This window comes from Desmodus rotundus, chromosome 2 (genome assembly GCF_022682495.2).
Source record: "Desmodus rotundus isolate HL8 chromosome 2, HLdesRot8A.1, whole genome shotgun sequence".
Lineage (NCBI taxonomy): Eukaryota > Metazoa > Chordata > Mammalia > Chiroptera > Phyllostomidae > Desmodus > Desmodus rotundus.
Genome location: NC_071388.1, coordinates 2,532,163 through 2,556,445, shown reverse-complemented (window position 1 = coordinate 2,556,445; position 24,283 = coordinate 2,532,163). Strand labels below are relative to the sequence as shown.

The 24,283-nt window shown below is 44.6% G+C and overlaps 1 protein-coding gene across 7 annotated transcripts in view; it reads right to left on the bottom strand.

Moving 5' to 3' along the window:
• The window catches only part of ITSN1 (intersectin 1), a 173,688-nt gene extending 150,539 nt beyond the window's left edge, over positions 1-23,149 (bottom strand). For 6 of the 7 annotated variants that reach the window (XM_053916824.2, XM_053916819.2, XM_053916813.2 and 3 more), the window contains exon 1: positions 11,547-11,631. The gene's annotated coding sequence lies outside the window, so the exon portion shown is untranslated. Of the gene's footprint in view, positions 1-11,546; positions 11,632-23,117 lie in introns of those variants that run through there. The other variant, XM_053916815.2, reaches the window with a different exon arrangement.
• Positions 23,150-24,283: the final 1,134 nt, after the last annotated feature.

Genomic DNA, 24,283 nt, shown 5'->3' with positions numbered 1-24,283 from the left:
CCCTGGCTGGTGTGGCTCAGTGGACTGAGTGCCAGCCCGTGAACCAAAGGGTCCCTGGTTGCATTCCCAACCAGGGCACGTGCCTGAGTTGTGGGCCAGGTCCCCAGTAGGGAGGGTGCAAGAGGCAACCATACATTGATCTTTTTTCTCTCCCTCTCTCCCTCCTTTCCCTTCTCTCTAAAAATAAATAAATAAAATCTTAAAAAAGAAAGAAAACCACCTTTGAAAGGGAATAGATTTCTGACCATCGATGAGATTCAGGAAAATACAACAGGACGTACTAGGAGGACTGTGTGAGGTCCAAGGTGCCTACTTTGAAGGGGATTGAGGTGTCATTGTCCTATGTACACTGTCTCTTATATCTTGAATCTTCTTCAATAAATGCCTCTTTTTCATATTATATGGCTGGATCCCTTTGATTCAGACCTCGTGTTCACATAAAGAGATATAAAGCGCAGGAAGTTAACAGCAATTAACCTAAGGACTGAGTGTTCTTTATGATCTTTTCCTTTCATTCTTTTGAACCCATATTGTCTGATTATAAAAACTTCATTGGGGGAAAAAAGAAAAGTTCTATGCATAAAAAGAGATTCTGAATGGAAATTAATAAAAAATTAACAAAAGATATCTCCAAGTGGTAAAATATAATTCAGGGAAATTTTTCATGTCTTCTGAAGTAGAAATTTTTCTGTATTTATGACACTTTCCATTATGAATATGTATTACTCTTAAGTTTTAAAAAGGTAAAATAAACTCTTTCTTAAGGCAACTATTTCCAATTCTCTTTTGTTATCTTAATTTCAACCACCACTACAACGATCTCACAGTACTTTGAAGGTTTATGCCTGTGTGTTTCTTCTCTTCATGTTCCAAAACCAGTTTTTCTTTATAATTCTCCTATCTTCAGAGAGCACAAGGGGATCCACCTGAAACAGGCTGGGTCCCCACTCTCTCCCTCCATATTATTTCCCTTTAGTTGACTTCAACACCTTACCCTATAGTGTCCCAGACCTGCAGTGCCACTGTAAACAGAGAACTCGTTAGCAATGCAAAGTTCGGGGCCCCACCCTGGACTTAGGGAATGGGGGTGAACAGAGAGGGTCCTTCAAATAACCTGTTCTACCTCAACCCTCCAGGTGATTCTGATGCATGCTAAAGTTTGAGAACCATTGTTTCAGCTGCTCCGCTTTAGGCCTTCAGAATCCAGAAACTCTCCTAAAAACAATCAAATCATTTTTCAAATTATATTTTTCAAAATTCCAATCCTAACACATTAAATTATTCAAGGGGATTGCGCTATGAAATCTCAAACATTAACAGCTGAAAACAAAATTGTGAGGGGTAAAAAAAAGGATCAACAATGAAAGAAAACTGTATTTGTACTAATGGGTCCCAGAGCCATTACTTCAAGCCTGCCACAGTCTCTGAGGTAAACAGACCCGGTTTCAGGGGACCGACTACACGCAGACTCGCTGAATTTCTCGTGTGAAAGGCAGGGCTGCACGCACAACCAACCAGACTCCCCAGTTACAGCAACAGGCAAGCCATAGCGAGAATAAATACAATCAGAACGTGCTAAAAGCTTCAGAAATAACTTTATTTCAACTAGTAAATGATCCCATTTGGGGCAAGATGTTTTGAGGTCTGCTATGGTAATTAAGCTACTTATTTACTTGTGATGAAGGTACATACCATGAGAGAAATGGAATGAAGTTTATTCACAGTCCAACAGAAGAAAAATTTTGCCCCAGGCATCTGTTTAACGGATTGATGACCCAGGCACCGAGCTAGTGCTAAAGACACACAGGAGTCTAAGATTAGACACCCTTCCTGCCCTCCAGGCACCTGCACTCCACCAGGAGAGGGGGGAGGGCAGGTAGGGAATCAACCTGCTCCCCAGGGCAGGAACTTCTTGTGCATTATCTCTAGGATCCCTTAGAGACCAGAACACAGAAGGGGAACGACTGTTCTAGGCCATCCACTCCCTGGAAGTCCAGGCTCTTCCCACCCTAAGTCAGACCAGTTCCTCAGTTAGCACCACTTTTAATGTTAAAAAGAGACATGAGTACGTATTTGTTTGCATGTAACATGAGACTGTGCTAATCTTACAATCAAAGAATAAAAATGATTTGTTACGAGAGAAAGAGACAGACGAATTAGTTAAAATCAAGTAGAATCAAGCCAAGTAAAAAAAAAAGTAGCTTATAAATGATCCCACTGTTTAAATGGGAAAAATTATCTACAGGAGAACAACTATAAAAAAAGGCAAGATACAGAAAATATTAGTACTGTGTATATTGGGTGGTGAGATGACAGGCAATTACTCTTTTGTTTGAAATCTTTTATTATGTAAGTTATTTTTAAAATGATCATCCAACATTAAAAAAAAACCCAGCTAAGACTCCGTTACAGGTCCTCAATTGGGTGTGTGTCATTCCCAGGGGGTGACAGAAAACATGTATGGCTGTCACATCCACCGGAGGCGTCACTGGCACCTCACAGGGCACTCTGAGCAGTCCCATACAAGGGACTGTCTCTAGACATTCGTGTAGGGGAAAAAATCCATTTATAACGGTCTGAACCTAAAACCAAACTCCATTTTACATATAAACACAAAGAATTTTTTAAAAGCTTTTACTGTACACATGTTTTTCTGGGAGTTTAATTCAAGAGAAGATTGTTCGGACTCTTACCAGAAGTCGTTCGCACTGTCGGAAGAGCCCCAGCGCGCCTGTGTCTACGGCACCTGCAGCACAGCGAGCACCTCGCCCTCCGTCCTCCGGGTCGGCAGGCAGCCCCAACACACTCACGTAGCACAGGTTACTCTGATTTCTCGTTTATAAAACAGCGAGGGCACTACACTGGTATTTCTGAAATTACTGATGAAGTTCATTTCAGGAGAACAGAGGAGGCGTCACAGAAAGGGCGCCCACAGTGGCTGGGAACCCAGAGGACTGCCGCTGGGCCAGACGGCGAGATCTGCCAAAGCGCAGAGCAGCGCCACGCTCCTCACTTCAGGTCTTTGTTCTGATATTTGTTCTCATTAAAAAGTTGTTTATGTTAACTTCAGAGTTTATTATTCATTTTTATGAATGAATAAAAAGTTTAAAATAATTTCTCAATTTTAATTTTAATATGGCAATATCAATAAAGCACCTACATAAAGAAAAGCTCTCTGGGAGGCCTCCATAAATTTCAAGTGTGTGAAGGTGTCCTGAGATGAAAAAGTTTGAAAACTACTGCTCTAGTAGAAAAAGATATGGAAGGAGGACAAAACTTGCTGGAGAGACTGGAGCGGTAGCTGAGCAGAGTGAGGAAACTTCAGGAACTGAGCCAGGTCAACAGAGCTGGATGAGAAGCGGGTGAAAGGGAAAGGAAGGAATCCAGGAGAAGTTGTCAGCTTTTGACTGGGGCAGCTGAGTAAATAAGGAGCCACTCAGAGAGATTTTAATATCATGAACGTTATTTCACATAATAAAGTTTTATGTAGAAAATAAACCCACAAATGCAAAAAGCTTAAAAGAAAACACTGGCACAAATAGCCTCTTTTCATGCAGATACAGTAACAGTAAAAATGCCTCTTCGTCCTGCTTCTGATGTATGTAAACAAACCAGGATGTGTGGACAATGGGCATGAACGCTGGATTCCACACCGTGGCCACCAAGGCTGGAAAGGAGCATCCAGAGGGAGGATCCGCTCTCCTCCACCCTTAGCCAGGCCTCCTTCAGCTAGTGTCTCTCGGATCCCACACAATATTTTTTTAAGGATTCAGCTTCAAGCACCCTTTAAATCAGAGGCATTCATAGGAGGAAGACCGAGGAACAGACGTGGCCACACAGCAAAGAAAATCCCTGGAGGTAAAAGCTTCTACTAAAAGTACAAACGCAGACGTACTGTAATGCCCAATTTTAATACCAGTGGAGCCTCTGCTTCACACTAACTGCCTGGAACATGCCTAGCCCATCCCTGCCTTCCACTTCACCCCAGCGTGGGCCTCACAGGAAGGGACCCGTGGTAGTAAGACTGATGGCAGGAACACAGGAAGGCCTAGGAGGGCACATCCTATCGTGCCATTGCAGGTCTCTCGGCAACCCCACCACCACCACCTTCTAGCACTTGGGGACAGGCTGGCTTATTCCTCCTGGCAAAGCATCTACCCTCCCTCAGTGATGAGAAGCTTGGAGGAGCCCACACCAAGGCGAAGCGACCTTGTTAGAGAGGCTGACGACTTTCACTTTGATTATCTGAACTCAAAAACCCCCATCACCCCCACTATTTATACTGAGAAGAACACCATGGCTCCAAATCTAATAACTTCAGAGCAATGAAGACATAAAATGACAGCCCCCTAAACATTATTTGGCTTATAATTTATTTTTTCTCTACTTCCAAAAATGCATAATACAGGCACTTCATACATTTTTATTATTATTATGAGCACACAACACTTTCACTAAGACATTGATTTTCTAACATTCTGGCCTCGAAACTCTTTTACACTCGAAAATTATTGAGGATCCCAAAAAGCTTACCTTAGAAAATTCTAAAAAAAAAATTTAAAAATAAAAAACAAGACAAATACAAGCACATAAACCATTAGCCATCAAAGGGATGTCATCAAACGTCATACTGCCACTGGAAAACTACACTGCACACTTACGGAGAATGAGAGTTAAAAGGGGAACTAACGTCTCAACCATCCTCACGAAAGTAATCTGGACCTGCGGACCCTCTGAAGAGGTCGCGACGACCCCCTGAGACTACCGACTACACTACAGGAACCTTTTCATTAAGGAAAGAACAGGCATAAAAACTCTCATGGCTTCACTTTCTACCTTTCCTACATCTACAAGAAAATAATTGTGATACGTTTTATTCAAGAAGTGGTATCTCATACTTTGATTTCCTTTTCCCTAATGACTGATACCCTGAGCCTTTTTTCAGGTGCTCATTGGCCATCTTTATATCTTCTCCAGAGAAATGCTTATTCATGTCTTTTGCTTGTTTTTTTAACTGGGTTCTTGACTTCAGTTGTGCAACTGTCAGAGTTCTTGCATCTAATTATTTTCTATAAGTAGGTGAACGCACTTTAAATCCAGCATGCATCTGGTCCTCCCCTCATGACCAGCTGAAGATGCCAACCTCCCAGATGATGACAACTCGACGGAGATGTTGAGAGATTATAGAATCAACTGGCACCAAGACTACAGAATACCTTCATTTTTTGTCTTAAATTTTAAATCTAGGATTAGATCAAAGTTAATGATAAAACAGTTTCTTATGAAATGCATAGCATTTCGTGAAACACTATGCCAAGTGTTTCAACATGCTCACAGCAGCCCCACAAGGCAAGAACTGAAATCCACCCGAGTTTACAGATGAGGAAACAGGCACAGAAAAGTTAGAGTCGGTCACACAGTCAGTAGCTGAGCAGTTTGGCTCTGGAATTTGCGCTCTCAATCCCTCTGCTATTTATTCTGCCTCTCAACCATGAAATAACAATAAACCTTGCCTGGGTACCTAAACCAAGGACTTTTAAGAAAATGCTCAAAACTACATTTTGTTATGTCACTTTCAAATTCCAACTCCCACAGTCTGCACAAATCTCGTAAATAATTCTTGGTTCTAGAACTTGCCTCTCTAATCGGGTTTAGGAGTGTCACAAAGTAAGCCCCAAACCAGATGGGTGACTGTCATTTTATCATTCCGATTTAGATCTTTGCTAACATTTGAATCAGACAAAAACTGTTTAGGATATTCTGACTCAGCATTCCAGTTCCAGGAACATCTGGGTTGCATGTTGGCTGTAATTATAAGAGGTTAGAGTTACCACCGAAGCCAGGGCCTAAAGGCCCATCCAACTCAAACCCATAATTTACAGTGTAACTATATATTGGTTAATGGCTTTGTAAACTGAATCACAAACTTTAGAAGAAATCTAGAAGGTAATATATTTTATAATAAAACCAATATAAACACGATGCTCAAGTTTATAGATTTCATTTTCTGGGCAATAATTGCAGGCATAACTGCCGGATGCATCCAGCATGGCTGCAACTGCCTAGACTCCCGGGACCTCAGACTTTGAAGAAACTTCAGGCTATTTCTAGAACAATCCTTTACATAAACAGTTCCTGCTCCTAGAATTAAAAGGCAGACTAAATCCCTGAAATGGGCCTACCTGATAAATGCTCGTTTATGCCAAATGTCATTTTAGAATGTTATAATGCTCCCGTTTATTTTTGTAGTAATGCAAGAATTTTTTTTTATTTATTTCCCTGACTGGTGCGACTCAGTGAGTTGGGTGTCATCCCACTAACTGAAAGGTGGCAAGTTCATTCCCAGTCAGGGCACATGCCTGGGTTACCGGCTGAGGGCATGCGAGAGGCAACCAATCGATGTTTCTCTCACACATCAATGTTTCTCTCCCTCTCTTTTGCCCTCCCTTTCCCTCCCACTCTTAAATAAATAAATAAATAAATAAATAAATAAATAAAATCTATAAAGGGGCTTCTTGCCTCTTTAAAAAAAAAGAATGTTTTAACGTGAGCTCAGCTACCCAATACACCGTTTGTAATGTTGTTATTACCACACATGTAGCAAAATGAGGTGCTGTTTTCTGAAACATAAGGGTACTTCCCATCTATCTCCCAGAACTGTGGACAAATTCTAGGATGGACATGTGAAGTCTCTTGCAAAACACCTGAGCCATGCCAGGTACTCTGACCTTCCTGTGTAAGTGCAGGTGGTGGGTGTGCAACAGGCAACACCGGAAGCCACTCTAAATCATCTCTTTGTAAGCCAAGCACAATGCTTATTACTCTCCTTAAAGGTCACTTATCTGATGAACTTGGCTTCACACAATCCAGAAGCTAGAAGAGTTTCCTGACTATGAAAATGGGTCTCATTTCTACAGATATTAAGAAAAATCAGTTGATTCCTTGGGCTAGACTCAACTATAATGCCATTTCTGATAGAGCAAAAGGCCCCCAAATCTACCCCACCATCTACATGTTCAAATGTTTTATTTCATTAGGGTTCAGAAAGTTCAATACATAAAACATTAGCATAAATAAGTTTAAGTCACAAGAAAGATACAAAACCCTTCCCTGTTGTAACAGGATTATGAAATTAAGAACTGCAAATCAAAGGGACCTCGTAAATGACGGAAGGCGGTAGAGTCAGAAGTTTGGGAGTGCGTGGGAGGCGAGGGGAAAGTGACTAACAGCTAGGGCAGGAACCTTCAGGGCACTGACGTCAGTTCGGCCCAGAAGGGCAAGCCACAGACAGGCTGGAGAGGAGGAATGAAGAGGGCGAAGGAACCTCTGGGTTGAGGGAATGAAAGCTGAAGGCAAACGCATGTGAAAAAAGGACCACACTGTGAGGTGCAGGTGACTGAGTCAGGAAAGCCGAGGTACTGATGGAGGGAAGGGGAAGGAACTAGGAAGGCCGACAGGGACAGCGCGTAAAGCAATCTTCAGACTGTGCCTGAAGGCTCAGATTTTACCCTGCAAGGCAGCAATTCTTCGCATGGCCCATGGACCCCACAGCTCCCGAGGCCCTTTCAGGGCTCTGAAGGTCAAAGTCATATTCAGACGTTATTTCCCCTTCCACAGCATTTACATGGGCACTGATACAAAAACAGGGGTGGGTAAAACTGCTGTCACCTTGGCAGCGGCACCAAACTGTCTAGTGGGCACTGCGTTCCCCGCTGCCACACATTCATTTAAAAAAAAAAAGGTTTCACTTCAGAATGTCCTGGATGAGTCATCAAAAAGCATCACTTCATTAAATCTCGGCTCCCGAGTCTATGGGTTGCACTTTTTCAAGGGGGAAGCGGACATAAAGCCCCGCTAGGGCGCACCAACTGCAACTGCCACCTCAAGGAAACACGTGTGCAAATGGGCTGCAAGCTGAACGGGTCACTTCCTTCAGGGAACATGAATTCCATTCGGCAGAACAGCGTCGGAAAAACTATAGTTATTCACACTTGAGTGTTTGGCAGATGGTGTCTTATAAATGAAGTGAACCTGTTGCTTCAACGAAAACAACTCACAGAACTGAATACTAATGATAAAATTTGAGCTTTTGAGTGAAATTAGAAATTTGGAAAACTTGTATCTGCCATTGTGAGCTACACTGCTTCCCAACACTTCGAGAATTTTCTAATAACATAGGTGGAGCTGGGGATATTAAAAAATAGGATTTTGTGATATTGTTTTATCAAATGCATCAACATTTACAAGATCTACACAGCTCAGCACACCAGTATTTTCCAAATAACCAACCAATACATGTTACAAACATCACCCAGGGTAAAATATCCATTTGAATTGCAAGATGGATCAACAGATTTTATTATAACAGAGTAGGAACAGTTCACTAATGTGAGTTCAGATTCCACATCGCAACTAACCCTTAAGAAACAAACCATTAGTGTCAAATTTTGGTATAGTATCAAAGAATAACCACAATTTTCAGAAAATGCCATTAAGAGACTCCTGTTTTCTCCAACTATATATCTGTATTAAGGCCAGACTTTCTTCAAGTACTTCGACCAAGACATTCTGCAGCAGCCTGCAGGAGCAGATATGCGAATCCACCTGTCTTCTACTCAACCAGAAATTACAGAAATTTCTAAAAATGTTAAACGATGCCACTCTGCTCACTAAATGTTTTTTTTGTTTTATAAAACAGCTTTCATAAAAAATTGTTATTTGTGTAAGCATGTAATGGGTCTATTACAGATAATTTAAATAAGTTAAAAATAAATTAATAAATATGTTGTAAATTTCTGCATTTTAATTTCTAATATGGCAAACAGACTTCAAAAATGCACATAAAGAAAAGCTCCTTTAGGTCCTCAAGAACGCTGAAGAGTCTACAAGAGTCCCGATGCCACAGTGTGAAGCAGTGGCCACAGGAGACGAAACCACAGGGTAAGAATTCATTGGGAGGCAGCACCTGAACAAGTACACTTCTCTGACAACAAGCAGTAAAACCAAATGGATTTAGGAAAACCAGACCAGTCAGGAAGCAGCAGCCAGTAACAGCAAAGGAGTAAAGTGAAAATGAAGACTGGACTAATAATGGGGGTAGAAAGAAAGGGATGAATTCAAAAGATATTTCAAAGGCAGAATAGACAGAATCTAGCAACCAGCTTCAGAATCAAGGAGAAAGAGTCGTGGCTAAATTGTCACTGCCTGGGGATCTATCTGGCTTATGAGTCTACTCAATATAGTCATACACTGCTTAGCAACAGGGATATCCCTGAGAAGTGAGTCATTAGGCGAGTCCATCCTAGTGAGAACATCACAGAGCACGTCACACAAACCTACGATGGCACAGCCTGCTGCACACCTGGACCGTATGGGATAGTCTGATGCTCCCAGGCTCTGAGCCTGTAGGACACGTTAGTGTACAAACCTCCCGGGAGTAAATCAAGCACAAGAGAACACAATGCAATCAAAAGCCTCACAAACACGAGACACGGGAGGCCGAAGCCTACACAGCGAGGTATACTGTCTGACAGCAAACGTTTTTTAGCAAGTGGAAAGAACACACTCTAAGAGGAGGACACGTAGCACAGGAAGCACACGAGCAGTGACGCAGTGGCACTCTCACTGACTGACTGGCAGCACGGTAGTTCATTTACACCAGCAGCCCCGCACACCGCATTGTGCCATGACGTCACCAGGTGAAAGGAACTTTTCAGCTGTCATGCATGAGGTCCATCACTGACCAATATGTCATTGTGCTGTGCATGGCTGTGTGTAGACATCTAGATACTCTATAATCAGAGTCTGAGTTCTAATAAACGTTGTCTGACACCAACTAGATGTCCTACAGTTCAATTCAATTCTGACACTAATGACCCGGACTTATGGAGGGTACAAACGGTAAGGGCTCAGGCCCACCTGATGTCTGCTACTTGTCTTCAGTAACCCCAATGTACCAGCACTTCTGCCAGGCAGACTACAAATTTGAGGCACCCCACAACAGGTCCCCCCCAGATTCAATAATTTATTACAGGCGTGTCAAACTCATTTTCACCAGGGGCCCCATCAGCTTCATGGTTGCCTTCAAAGGGCTGAACATAATTTTAGGATGGTATAAATGTAGCTACTCCTTAACAGTTAAACGAAGGCTTGGTGCTGCCGCCAGGTAGAAACAAGGTGCCTGGCTGGATCAAACAAGGCAGAGGGCCGGATTCGGCCACAGGCCTTGTGTTTGCCCCGTGCTCTACAGAGACAGCACGCACACTGGGCCCCTTACCTTAAGGGTTTTAATCTGTTTTCTAAAGGTGGGAATTTTAGGGAGGGTCTCAGGGGAGAATCTCAATAGAATATTCATCAGCTTTCCAGGTGTGTCCTTTAATGTGCTTTAATATGCAATCTCTGCTCAATTTCACAGTAAAGGTCACTACAGAGGGACTGGGACCAAGGCAGGCCTGCCCCAGCACAGTCTGGAATGTGTAGGATAAGACCTTTTGATTTACTATCTGGCTGTAAATTGCTCAGCCAGTTTGTTCATCTGTCTGTCTCAGTTTCCCCACTGCACTCGGCAGGAAATTTTCCCAGCTTACACTGCCACGGGTAACAGGAACAAAGACACCCAACATAGACTGCTCTTCAAAGAAACCCGGCTATTGGAGGAATACGTGAGATGCCAACAGTTAGAGAGCACAGCATCAAGTGAGACAAACCTGAGCAGATGTGACCAAAGGAGCAGAGGACAGGAGGAAGACAAAGGGGACAGAGAATGAGCGTGATTCAGATCAGGGCTCCCACATGGACCCCAAACCCTTTTCCACATGTCTACAAGGCCCAGCATAGTCTGCACTTACCTCCCTCTCTACTTTCCTTGTGGGTGGCTTTCTTCTTGAATATACTAGGCTCCTTTATGCCCCAGGCCCTGCTTGAATGCTGGCCCCTCCTCCTGAAAACAACTTCTGTCCCTTCCCTGACGAGATCCTACCCATTGAGCAGACCCCAAGTAAACGCCACATCTTCCTGGGACACAAGAACTAGATAAGGTCCTCTTGAATGCTTCCTTCATAGTGCTTACAACAGCCTGGGTCATTTACTTACATGATGGGGCAGGGATGTACATCTGTCCCAGTAAAATACAGAGTGAGGGCAGGGACCTGTTACTACTGGCCTTGCTCCTACCACACCCAGCGGTCAGGCAGGGTACAGTTGTGGCACAGCTGAAGGATGAAGCCCGAGAGAATGGCACAAAGTCTCAGAGAAACCAGAGACGTACAGCACCTACAACCAGGGGAAGGGGACACACCTCCTCTTTCTCCCTTTTATCTCAAAAAGCAAAGAGTAAATGTGGTAAGACAGATTTACAAGTGCTACCTGGGAAGTGGGCAGCAGCCCCAACAGGAGGCAGACTCACCCCGGGGAGCCAAGGTCTCAGGGAAGAACAGGGAGGCTTGAGGAAAGGGACAAATTTAGTTCAATGTCTACGAGGGAGGGAAAGAAAGCAGAGGAGGAGTAAGTGGCAAAACACAGCTAAATAGGTAATGACAAAAGTTCACCTCTGTATGGCTTTCTTCAGCTGTTCGCAGCACAAACCCAGGAAACAGAACACAGACAGCAGAGCTGGTCTAGTGATGCAGGCCTGCAGGGTAGAAATGCAGGACAAGAGAGTAAGGGAAGAGCTGAAATCATCGCTCTGAGATCCCAGCTGCAAATGGAAAGTGAACTAGGAGGAAACTGACAATCTGTGATAAAAGCAAGAAGGTCCAGGAGCTAGAGTTTCTAGAGGGAACTGCTGTAATCAGAAGATGTGAAATAAATTACACTGCAGATATGTAATGTAAAAAGTCAGTGCAATGTGTTTTTCAAGATACCGTAACCTCTCCCACCCACTGTTATCAGTGTCTTAGGACAAAAAATTAAAAGTTAAAAATAGGCCCATGCCCTTCTGAAAAAGGTCAAGTTGCTATCTTTCCTGAAGTCCAATGAAAAAAAGCAAATGGCTGCAAAAAGGATACCCCCCTCCATCTCCAACTTTTCCATACTATATTCATGTTTTTCCAGCAGTTCCAGATGAACCTGAAGTTAAAACGCCCCAACTCTGAGCAAAAAGAGAATGCTGACGCACCTTTAGGCACTGGAAAAAATCTGCCAGTATAGAAGCAGTCAAACTAGCGCGGACAACGTCCACAGTTCTCAACTACAGGTGATCTAAGCACATTACAGGTGAGTCTCCCAAACTTCATTCTATCTGGAGGAATCACAGAATAGTAAAATATATTTTGTTTTAAAACAAATTAGAAACAACACAGATTCTGTGGGCAGTGTGTGGAGTATTTAAATCTAAAAAGCAAACCTTACTGAGGAGAAAGCGCACACACAGTTTTCGGTTGCTGCGGTGTGCTTGCACCGTTTTATTAAAGGCTATCATTAAAGAGCCCTGGCTGGTTGGTCAGTTGGTTAGAACATTATCCCCATTCATCAAGGTTGTGGGTTCTGTCCCCAGTCAGGGGACGAAAAGAATCAACCAACGAATGAACAAATAAGGAGAACAACAAATCGGTATTTCTCTCCCCCCCCCCCCCCCGCCGATTCCCTCCTTCTCTCTATGAAAGCAATTAAAATTTTTATTTAAAAAATAATAAGTAAATAAAGGCCATCATTAAAAAGAGGTCAGCATTAGCCCTTTCCCATACGATCACTGTGTATGATGAGAGTGTTCGGCATGTGTTTTGCCTGCCCAGCATTCTTTCTTTTGATCCCACTTTACTTTCTTTAAATTCTAGCGGTTTAGGTACTGACCTCACAAACTGGTACAGAAGGTGGACCCAGAGGCCCAGGACAGCCAATAAGTTCTTCAACCCCCTGGCCATAGGGATTGGTTCAGACACGTGATTAAGCCAGGCCAATCAGCTATGTGAGTCAATACCTCTTCCATTTTTCTTAAGCACCTTGTGCTTTTGCTACTTGCAAATGAAAAGCTCAAACAAACACAATTTGAATAAGGAACAATGTGGCACTGAACTTTGTCCTCCTCTCTACTATAATCTTTTCATTCTCTTCTGGTCACTTTTCTTTCCTGTCCCCACCCAACTCCTTAGGATAGCAGACTATTTAAACCAAGCACTGAGTTTTTATGACATCGCCAAGAATAAGCCAAGCCCCGGGGCATTACGCTGTAATTCAATTTCTTGACATTTATAAATTAAAGAGCCTCATGTCAGTAGCTTGAACAGAGCACACTGAACAGACCTCAAACTACCTCCTACGCAGACATACACAATACTGTACACTGTAGATGTCTTTAATATCATTTTTGGTTTGAGGTCAAAATGTTATGTTCTAGGACATTTGGAAGGAAATTCAAAATATCTTCCTTCCTGTTTGCCCTTGGCTGGAGATCTGAACTGGTTTAAGAGGTCAGAGCTGGTGCCCACGCATGCAAAATGGCCTTTCCAATAAATCTGTGATTACCTAAATTAGATAAACTTGTGTACCTCTGTGCTTCTTGCTATCCTTAATTCTGATGTTGTTGTTATGTGGACAATAATAAATTCAGAACTTCCTTAGACAATTGTCAAGAAATAAAAGAGACAAGGTATTACCATAAAAAAATACAGTGCAGGGAGTGAAAACACCTGGACCGCAGTAACAGGGACCAACCTCAGCAGAGAGAGGGGGGAAGGGAGGAACACTGTTTAAGAATACAGATATGAGCATTTCTCGGAGCTCAGGCACAAGAATGCAGCTGGCGAAAGAAAGGACTGGAAGAGAAGGTTCACAGCCATCAGAGACTCGGGCAGTGTTCTCTCTGCTTCCTTCTAGACAGCACCTCTATTCTCTCCATCTACAAACCTCCCTTCTGGTCCCCAGGCACAACAGCAGAACGTAATTGCCTCTAACTCCCCTGGTGTTACCTTACAGCTTGGGAGCCTGTCAAGGTCAAATCCCTGTCTCTTGGGCCCACTTCAAATTCCCAGGACAGGGACACTGATTGGGCTAGGTCAGGTCAAGTCCTCAAACCTGGTTCAACCCTTAGTGTCTTCTGCAGGTAGGAAGACATTAGAGGGAAGTGAATGTGCAAGTTATAGGGCAGTTCGGGGACTCGCGCTGGGTCAGAGAGCTGCTCCTGAGGTCCCCATGGCACAGCACCAGCTTTGGACCTTGGCTTTCACATCACCCACACAATAAGGAACTGGTCACCTACTCACTGCAGACTTTTACTAAGGATCTAGAGTTTAAAAGAATTTAGGAAAATTAAATCGAATTTAAGACAGGACAGGGTAATGAGCATTTACCACTGTTTTGGGGATTCGTGTCACTAAAGATATACAAGCCAAAAAATAAATTATAAATTCTAGAAATAAAAATTATCTCTTACAATTATGATAGTCGTCTACATGAAAAACCCAAGGGAAATGAAAAAACCATAAAGGTCTTACCGGGCTGAGATTCTGCCCCGGTTCAAGGCGGACACTGAAGCTACGCCAGGCCAGAGCTCGTGCTCGAACACTCACTGAACCGCCGAGCAGCTCAGAGCTTCCCACACACAGAACCTTGAAGTGGGTTACAGGTGTGCTCAAGGCACTGCTTGGCCTCAGCCTTGGGGGATGAGGCCTGCCATTAGTACTAATTACAAGGTACTAATGTGGTACTAATATTATAGGATATTAAAAGCGTTGAGAAGCACTGAAGAAATGACCAAAACACTACTAGAACTAAGAGTTCTAGCAAGTTGGCCGGATGCCAAGTAAATTTGTACAAGGCCAATACCACTTAATAAATGTTCAAAGCCATTCGTAGTAATGAAAAATCCAAGTTAAAACAAAACTGGCTAAGACTTTTTTTTTAAAAAATAGACATTTGTGTTTTGTTTTTTAATCCTTGCCTGAGGATATGTTTATTGATTTTGGAGAGAGAGGAAGAGGGGGAAAGAGGGAGCAAGACAGAGACAGAGAGACAAACATCAATTTGAGATAGAAACTTCTATCAGTTGCCTTCCATATGCACCTGGACCTGGGATAGAACCTGCAACACCTAGGTACGTGTCCTGACTGGGAATCAAACCTGCAACCTTTTGGTGTAAGGGACAGTGCTCCAACCAACTGAGCTACTTGGCCAGGGCTGGCTAGGAGTTTTTTGAGATGGTTTTACACCATGCTGCTAAGGGAACAGGAAATAGGTACACACGGCTAGAGGAACACATGGTAGAGCAGTGCATTATGAGAACCTGCAAATACTCCAATCTATTAAATGAAAAAGGCTACAAAGTGGTATGTACCTGAGGTTATAAACTGGCAAGAAAACAGAGACTGAATTCACCCCTCAGATGTGCTTTGTTTGATCCACAGCATGTTTATAAAAATTGTGACCCACATAAAGATCAGGAGATTTGCTATTAAATCCATATTTCTAGATTTCCAGCTTCTTAGAACTAGAAAGTCTAGTAACACCAGCCCTGCTGGTGTGGCTCCGGGTATTGAGGACCAGCTTCTGAATCAAAGAGTCACTTGTTCGATTCCCAGTCAGGGCACATGCCTGGGTTGTGGGCCATGTTCCCAGTAGGGGGCACGCAAGAGGCAACCACACACTGATGTTTCTCTCCCTCTCCTCCCACCCCTCCCCTCTGACTAAAAATAAATAAGTAAAATAAAACAAAGTTTTCAAAAAAAAGAAAAGAAAGTGTAGTAACACCAGGATGTGTCTTGCCAGGGCCACAGATGTCTGGGCTGACTCACCCGGCCTGGCCCATCCGTGGGGCCATCTTCAGGACCCAGAGTCCCTAACTCACCTTCATGTCTCCCAGACTAAGCGCCTTCACACACCTGACCTGCTGGGTAAGTCTTGCTGGCTGACCCTCACGGAGTATGAACAGTCATTATCGCTGGATACTGAGACTCAGGGTGCACTGTTTTCCTTTCCTCATCAATATGTTCAGAAGCTTTCTTCAATAAATATGTATTGCTTTGTTATAATTTTTTAATTAGCAAATCACAACTGCAAAATCACTCCATCTAATGAGATCAAGACAACCACCGATAACTGAGGACGACTGTGGTTTAAACTAACTGAACTAAGGAACAATGCGAGCTGGCAATCACTGCAGGGTTTCGTGCCCCTTGACACTCACTAACACACCAGACTGAACAGACCGCAGCAGCATTTTACAAATCAGATCTTTCTCAAACTGAATAGCTTTTTTTAAAAAAGATTTATTTTTATAAAGAGGGGGAGGGACAGAGAAAGAGAGAGAGAAACATCAGTGTGAGAAACATCAATCGGTTGAAGGAAACCATGCCCTGACTAGGGACTGAACCTGCAACCCAGGCATGTGCCCTGACTGGGAATCGAACCAGCGACCTTTACCTTCAAAGGACAACACCCAACCAATGCAGCCCAGTGGTCAGGGCTCTGAATAGCTTTTATAGAAAGCTATTAAACAGAAGAGCTTTCCTATTCATAACCTCAACTAATTTAATGTTTAAAAAATTAAATAATTCCTCATCTTTATTTATTTGATAAATAATAATAGTTCATAGGGTTCTCTTTTCCCCAGAAACTCAAAAAGTTTATACAAATCACAGTTCATCTCATCCCATCTCTGAGACCTCGAAGAGTAAACCACATTACCGTCACGGTAAAGAAAAAGTACAAGGCTGGGTAGAAATGCCAACATCCAGATAACTGAAGTGCAGTCAGTTAAAGATCTCTCTCTTGCCCTCCTCCAATCCACTCCCACGTGACATCCAGAGTGCTCTTCTTAAACAAAAGTAAATCATGGAGCTCCCTGCTTAAAGCTCACATTAGCTTCCTACTTGCACTGACTCTAAGTACAATCCCCAGGTCCTGTCTCCTTTATTCCCCACCGTTTCCTCTGTTCACGGGCACTTGGGTGACTGGCCTCCCGACTGTCGGCTCCTCAAACACTGATCTGTTCAACACACCAACAAATATCAGCGAGTACCCACTGCGCGCTAGGCACCGTCCTAGGCCTGGGGAAAAGGCAGGGCGCAGCAGAGGTGAGCCTCCCCAGCCCCTGGAACCCCTCCACAGAGTTCTCTTCCTCCTCAGTTTCTCTCATCGCTTAAAGAATATAGACGCAACCACTGTGAGGACTGTGTCTGAGCATCTGAAATAGCAGGGCTACCTAAGGAAATGTACTATTGTTTACTGAGTTCATGTCCTATTAGTTACTGGTAATTCGCATGACTTAATATTTATAATTGTTATTTATAAATGGTAGAAGGGAAAAAAAGGAAGAGGTCTTTTACTCATTGAAACTTACTCTATACCAGGAATGGCACTGGGTGTTTTGGGTCAATTTTTCAAGGTTTCTCTCATTGCTAATGGTACAAGTTTAAAAAAAAAAAAGTATTGTATTTTTTCCATTACTACTTACCTCCCTTATATCTCCCTCCCTCCCCCACAATTACCACACTGTTGTCCATGTCCATGAGTCCTTTTTCCTTTCTGCTCAATCCTCCCCCCCACACACACAGCTTTTATATGTCAATGACCAAAATGTTACATTACAAGCGGTTGAGTTTCCAATCATTCCAAAAACTGAAGATTACTTACTTTTAAAATCTATTGTTTTAAGTTTACAGCAGAAATGAGTTGATTTTCATAAGCCAATGGGTCCACAATGAACAGACTTACAGAGAATGCACAAGAATGGTGTGTGTGTGTGTGTGTGTGTGTGTGTTTATACTGTGGCTTCCTATACACCACACTGCTCTTGCTAGAAAAATAAAACTGCTCGGGACATCTGTCTTGGAGAGAACTGGCCCTACACGTACACACGCACACACACAGAAGAACCAATGTCACCTTAACCAGGGTGGGTAAAGCCCAGTACTAAAAGCCAGTTGACTTCCTTCATTTCCACGAGCGGTGTCCACCCACGTCTTGCATTCTCGCCATGAAACACCAGAAGGACTTGCAGACAAAACGCGAGGGTAAACAAAACCATCACTGACAGCAACGGGGGATCAAAGGCACTGCCCTCCGGTATTAAGGAGAGGACGTTTAATTTTAACCACCAAGGATTAAAAAGAAATCTTTGACCAACTACTATGATCTTGTTATTGTCACATTCACATTCAGCTGAATCCCAAGCTCTCACGTCTCTCAGTTCAACTTCTGGCTCTCCCACTCCGGTGGGAGTGAAATGTACTCAGAACCTTTTGGCACTGGCTTGGCGAAGCCCTGCACTGCACAACCGTAGCATAGGTTTTGGTGACCAGCTTAACTGAGCCAGCAGCCCTGCCTCATGAGGCAGCACAAACTCAGGCCAGGGAGCTGACGCCGAAACAACGGCACCAATGCTCTCTGGGCAATGAGTCGGACCGTTGCCGTACTGCCGGTCACTAATTCTGCCAGAAAAACAGCAGGAAAGCATTGGTGAATCACCCAGATTAAGTTGCTTGAAAGTCATCTTGTTAGAGGACTACAAATATCAGTAACAAAACTTTGATGATATTCAAGCATCATTTATTAACAGAAGTTTTTTAAAAGATCTATTATTAATAGACAACTATTTATTAACAAGTCCTTTATGGGATGATTCTCCCAATGCACCCTTGACACCTCCCTGCAGTGAGGCCTCCGTGTTCCTGAAGTGAACTTCCATAGGCATTTAAATCTCCAAACTGGCCAACATAGAGATGCTGCCACAGCCCCCCACTGTCTCCCTAGTCACACATTCCGTATGGGGTCTTCTGTTTGCAAGGCAAGTCTACACCACCAGTGCGATGCCTTTCCGATTCCAATAGTCTCCATATGACTCTAATCCTGCGGTCCACGCCGGGCACCTTTAGGAAACCAGGACAGAGGACGGATAACAAGTGCTGAGAGAGATGAATGCTGGCCAATAGAAGAGGCCTATGTTTGAGCTACTTACGCAGCTAACTCCTCAAGTAACAGGGATACAAATTTGTGCACCACCTAATTTATAAGTAATACTATCAGGGAACCTCCAGGTTGTTCCAAAACAGATATCAGAAATGTAAAAAGTACCCAATCCCTACAAAGCATACCCAGGTAACAGGCAGTCCAGCACTGTGGCCAAGAGTTTTGGGCCCTGAAGTTCAAATCTGCGCTGCTATTTGCTGGCTCCCTAAGTGACTTCACTGCTGGTACTTCAGTTTCCAAGGTACGTTAATCGAAAGCATGAGAGTTTTATGGAGATTGAGTTAACCATAAAAAGATTTGATCAATGTTAGCTACCACTATTACTAGATGTATGAATTTTCTGACTTTCCACATCGCACTACTAAACAGGTTACATCAATCCCCATTCTTCCACCCTGGCTGGTGTGGCTCAGTGGAATGAGCGCCAACCTGGGAACCAAAGGGTCACCAGTTCCATTCCCACTCTGGGCAAACACCCGGGGCGTGGGCCAGCTCCCAGGTAAAGGGTGCGCAAGAGGCAACCGCACATTGGTGTTTCTCTACCTCTCTTTCTCCCTCCCTCCCCCACCTCTAAAAATAAATAAATAAAATCTTTAAAAGAAACCAAAAACATTTTTCCTCCTAAAAATAATTCACCAAGTTTGTCACTGGTTAAAAATCATTCTGAAAAGGAGCGGGGAGAGAAACCAAACTCTCATACAGCAGTGTAAGAGTACAAAATTGCCACCACCTTTCTAAATGGCAAATTGGGAATATACATCAAAACCCCTGGGAGGTTTCAGGCAAAAACATTAGAGCGGAGGGCTCATGTATCTGAGAGATACGTACACATTATGACTTAATGTTAGTCACATACAAACGCAAATGCGCCAGCCTTAAATCTATGCACCCAGCATACATAACAATATTTAAGAAAAGTGTTTTTATCTCTCAGATTAGCCACGACCTGTATAGGGTTAAACTTAGTGTGTACTGATCCTGCAAATTCACTTTAGAAACTTCTAAGGGAAAAAAAAAATCTCACAAGTATATACAAAGCAGAGATGCATGCAGGGGATAGTCACTGAAGAGTTATTGATACTAATGGTGGGGGGGGGACTAATGTCTAATAAAAATAAATTGGTTAAATTATCTAGATCCATAAAATGAAATATTCAGTTACTAAACTATTATAATAGAGATACAGAAAGACTGACAAAATGCTAAGCCCCCCCAAAAAAAGGTTACAAAACTATTATACATGTATACAGCAGGAGCGTGCATTTGTTACCAAAATACTCATATATGAATAGCCACATGCACACACACACACAAAAGGGTTGAAGGGATATATACCCTGGTAGTGGACTTATGAATATTTAGAGTTTTCTACTTTTTATTTTCTGTATTTCAATTTTTCTCCCATAAACATGCAGTTCTTAAAATACAAGGGATATCAGCTGATCATCATAAACTGTTTATCACTTTGGTTCTGAAATGTATGATTACCCTGAAAGTGACGGCAAGGCTGATTGCCTAGAAGCATATAAACCTTTGCTGTTATCGCTCTCATTTTAGTCTGAGATAGCGGAGGCACTGAGGAGTCAGGTGACTCAATCAAAGTCGCAGACTATGTGGTTGAACCCATCCTTCAGAGACGGCACTGCTCTTACTCTCCCCTTAACTATCGGGGAGCCCTCAGTTACATCACTGAAGCTGTTATTTACGGGGCCCATGCTAAAACAGGGGTGTCCAACATGGGCGCATGTGGCCCAGGATGGCTATGAATGAGGCCCAACACGACGCGACATCGTAAATTTACTTAAAACATGAGTTTTTTTTGTTCTCATTAGTGTTTGTGTATTTAATGTGTGGCCCAAGACAACTCTTCTTCTTACAGTGTGGCCCAGAGACGCCACAAGGTTGGATGCCCCTGCTCTAAAAGAATAAAGGTCATATTTTATTAGTATAAAAAATGAAATTGGAAGATATACCAATTCTTTTTTTTAATTTTAGACAAAAGGAGGAGAAAGGGGGGGGAAGAAGATGAGAGGAGAGAGAGAGGTTTATTGTTTCATTTATTTATGCAAATTGATTCCTGTATGTGCCCTAGCTGGGAATTGAACCTGTAACTTTCTCATATGCAGGGGAGGGGGGGGCACGGGACCACAGGGACACGACGGGGGACTCTCCAATCAACTGAAGCAACTGAGCTACCAGCCACAACAGAAAATGTACCAATTTCCTATACTTTTTGAAAATCAGTTTTTTATAGCATTATGTTGAAATTTATCATAGCTTAGAAAACGGCATTTTGATATAGTGATAACATAGTAATTTACCACCTCACTGTGACTAAAATTACATTTTTAAGTCTCTAAGCAAGTATTTCTCTAGGAGCCTTCTTTCCAGCTTATCACCTTGAGCATTCTATGCTTGGGGAAGGTTCTCTCCTTTCGGAGCCAATCAAGTTTACAGAAATGACTGGGGTAGAGTACTTGTGGCTCCTATTTCCATACAATCAGTGACTATTAAGTGATAAAAAATGATTTTACAAGTAGAGATTTTAAAATGTGGTCTTGCTGCAATGTAGTCCACTCATCAATATTTTAATCGAGTTCCTCCAGACACTATTCTAGGCACTCAGGGTACAATGATGAACCCAAGTCCCTCACTGAGCGGTTTATTACAGGTATGATACACATTTGAAGGTCACAGTCAGTTTTTACTGGCAGCCTAAGGCATAAAACATTGTTACTTGAAAAACTTGCTATTCACTTCAAGAGTCTTAGGAGACAGTAACACCAGTGGTTGCGTTCTCCAACTTTGCCGCACAGGAGAAATTCCTGCAGGACTCCTTGAAAATACCGAATCTAGGGTCCCACCTCCAGGAGTCTGATTCTGAGGAGAGATGATAAAAACCTGTATTTTTAACAAGAACCTCAGTTAAGGCTGCTATATAAGTGATCTGTGGTCCAGACTTGGAGAAACCACCAGTAACTAGAGCCATTCAGAAGGGAAAGATCACTGAGAAGAGAAAAACTCCACAAGCAGTGTAATTGGCACTGAGTAATAAACCCAACCCTCATGTAAGTAATTAATTCTCTGACATTCACAAATCTAGCAAATTAAAAAGATGAGTTAGAGTCCCGGAATTTACTGGCACTTCCTCCTTAACCTCTATAGATTGAAATTTGCCTCAATCGAGGCATTTGGGTTAAAGACGAACTTAAGAGTTCTACTACCAGTAGTAGACATAAGCTTTGAGAAAAAGGAAACTGCTAGTCAACTGCAAAAAAAAATGCTAAGAGGGACAAACATTTCATGGAATTAACTTGCTACCACTCATTTTATGCCCTATTTCACAACACTTAGTATCTGAACAATCCCCAAGGTTCCAAAGTACATCAAAAACGTGTTCATTTCCTCTCCTGCTCAGGCAGACTAACAATAGTTTGTGCCATAGCCATTTCAATAAATACGTTCTTAGATTAAAAAATACCTTTTCAAAAAACTCAATCAGAAACTCGCTCACTGGAGCTAAAGGAGTTTTGAAATAGTTCTAATGCCATCACTCACGTCCCTCATTTCTCAATTGAGATTACTTAAAGTTCCTGGGTTCCTTACAAACCTGCAGAAAGAATTCAGTATTTAAAATATACATATTTATGTGATAAGTGAACTTACATCAAAACGATATGAATGTTTCAAGTGAACTATTAAAAGTAATTCAAAGAAAAACATAGTTCTCAGAGATAGGTAGAGATCATAAAGTGTGAGGGTGTTTAAGCTTCTGCACCTTAAGCCATGTAATTACATCCCGCTTCAGAGGCGAGGAGCAGCACCACGCACCCAGCTGGCCGCTGGCTCCTGCCCGGCCCTGGCCCGGGCCCGGCCCCAGCCCCCCACCTAATCCAGGGGCGCTCCGAGCCCTGCCCTTCATCTGGTCAACGGGATTAGGGAAACCGCCTCCCGCCGAAAGGGCTGCATGCACCGGGTGGCCCCCGCGTTCATCACCCGCACTCTCTCTCTGCTTGTTTTCTGAGTTGTGCGCTTTGGCCCCGCAAACAGCAAGCGCAGGGAGCGGGCAGAGAAGCACAAAGAAGCGCCTCCGGCCGGAGCGGGCATCTCTGACGCCCAGCCCGCCTGCCGGCCTCCACCGCAGCCCCAGCGAGGGCCGGGCTCGGAAGGAAACCTCCCCGTCGGGAGGCGGCCAGAACCCCCAGTCTCAACCCTACCGAGAAGCCGCTCGTCCGTTTCTCCAAGAGCAAAGCCTCCCTCAGCCTGAACCACAACAAAAGGTGCCCCTAGACGCGTCATCTACGAAGTTGTCTGCGGATCCGCGAGCGAGCACAAGGACAGGCGGAGTGCAGCCCTTCCTCGACGGCTTCCTGTTCCCGCGGGTGCGGGTCACGGTTGCCCGGGCCGGCGGAGGGCGACTGCACCGCGGGCAGGGGCGCAGCGCGGGACGCGCTCCGGGCGAACGCGGCCGCGGCCGGACTCAGCCCGGCGTTGACGGCCCTCCCCTGACCCGGGCCCGAAAAGGCACACGAGGAGCAGACGGAGGAGCCGTGACTCGAGGCCCGGGAGAGGCGGGCGGGCGCGACGCCGCTGCCCACAACCTCCGGATCCCGGGAGGGCGGGCGGGGAGGCGAGGCTTGGCCGGGCGCTCCGCCGGCCGAGGGCAGCAGGGTCAGCCCTGGAGGCCCGAGCGCCCCCCGCAGCCCCCTCGGGAGGGTGGGACCCTGCTCGAACTGGCAGGGCTGCGGACGCCCATTCAACCTGAAACTCGTCCTGCGGCCGCCAGCCCCTCGCCCGCCGCGGCCCCCCGGCCTCCCAGAACTCGCCAGCCGGCCTCCCCCGCGGCCCGCCCCCGGGAGGATGGGGAAGGACGAGGCTAGGGGCCGCCGCGGCCGCGCCTCCCGGGTGCGCTGCAAAGGCTGAAGGGCGGCCTCGGGACGCGAGCCCTGGCGCCATCGCGCCGACCCCCCGCGCGGACCCCCGCCCGCCGCCTCCATGATCCAGGCCGCCGCCGAGCAGCCCGCTCCTCACCTCATCTCAGGCGGGTTCGCGCTGCCGCTCCCAGGGACAAATCAGTGCCGCTCTCTCGCCGCAGGGAAGGACGCAGGAGCCGCAGCCCCGCACACCATCCCCGCCGGCCCGCCTCCCCGCGCGTCCCGTAGTCTGCTCCGGACTCTCCCTCGCAGGCCGCCGTACTACGGAGCAACCAAGCTGCGCTCCCACCCAACTCCTCCTTTCCCCTCTACCTCCTTCGCTCCCTCCCTCACTCCCTCGCTCCCCTCGCTCCCGCCTATCTCTTCACCGCTCCCTGTGGCCTGCCCCGCCCCTAGCCCCCCTCTGTCTCCGCCCACAGGTGGGTGGAGACACACAGCCTGCCAATCGG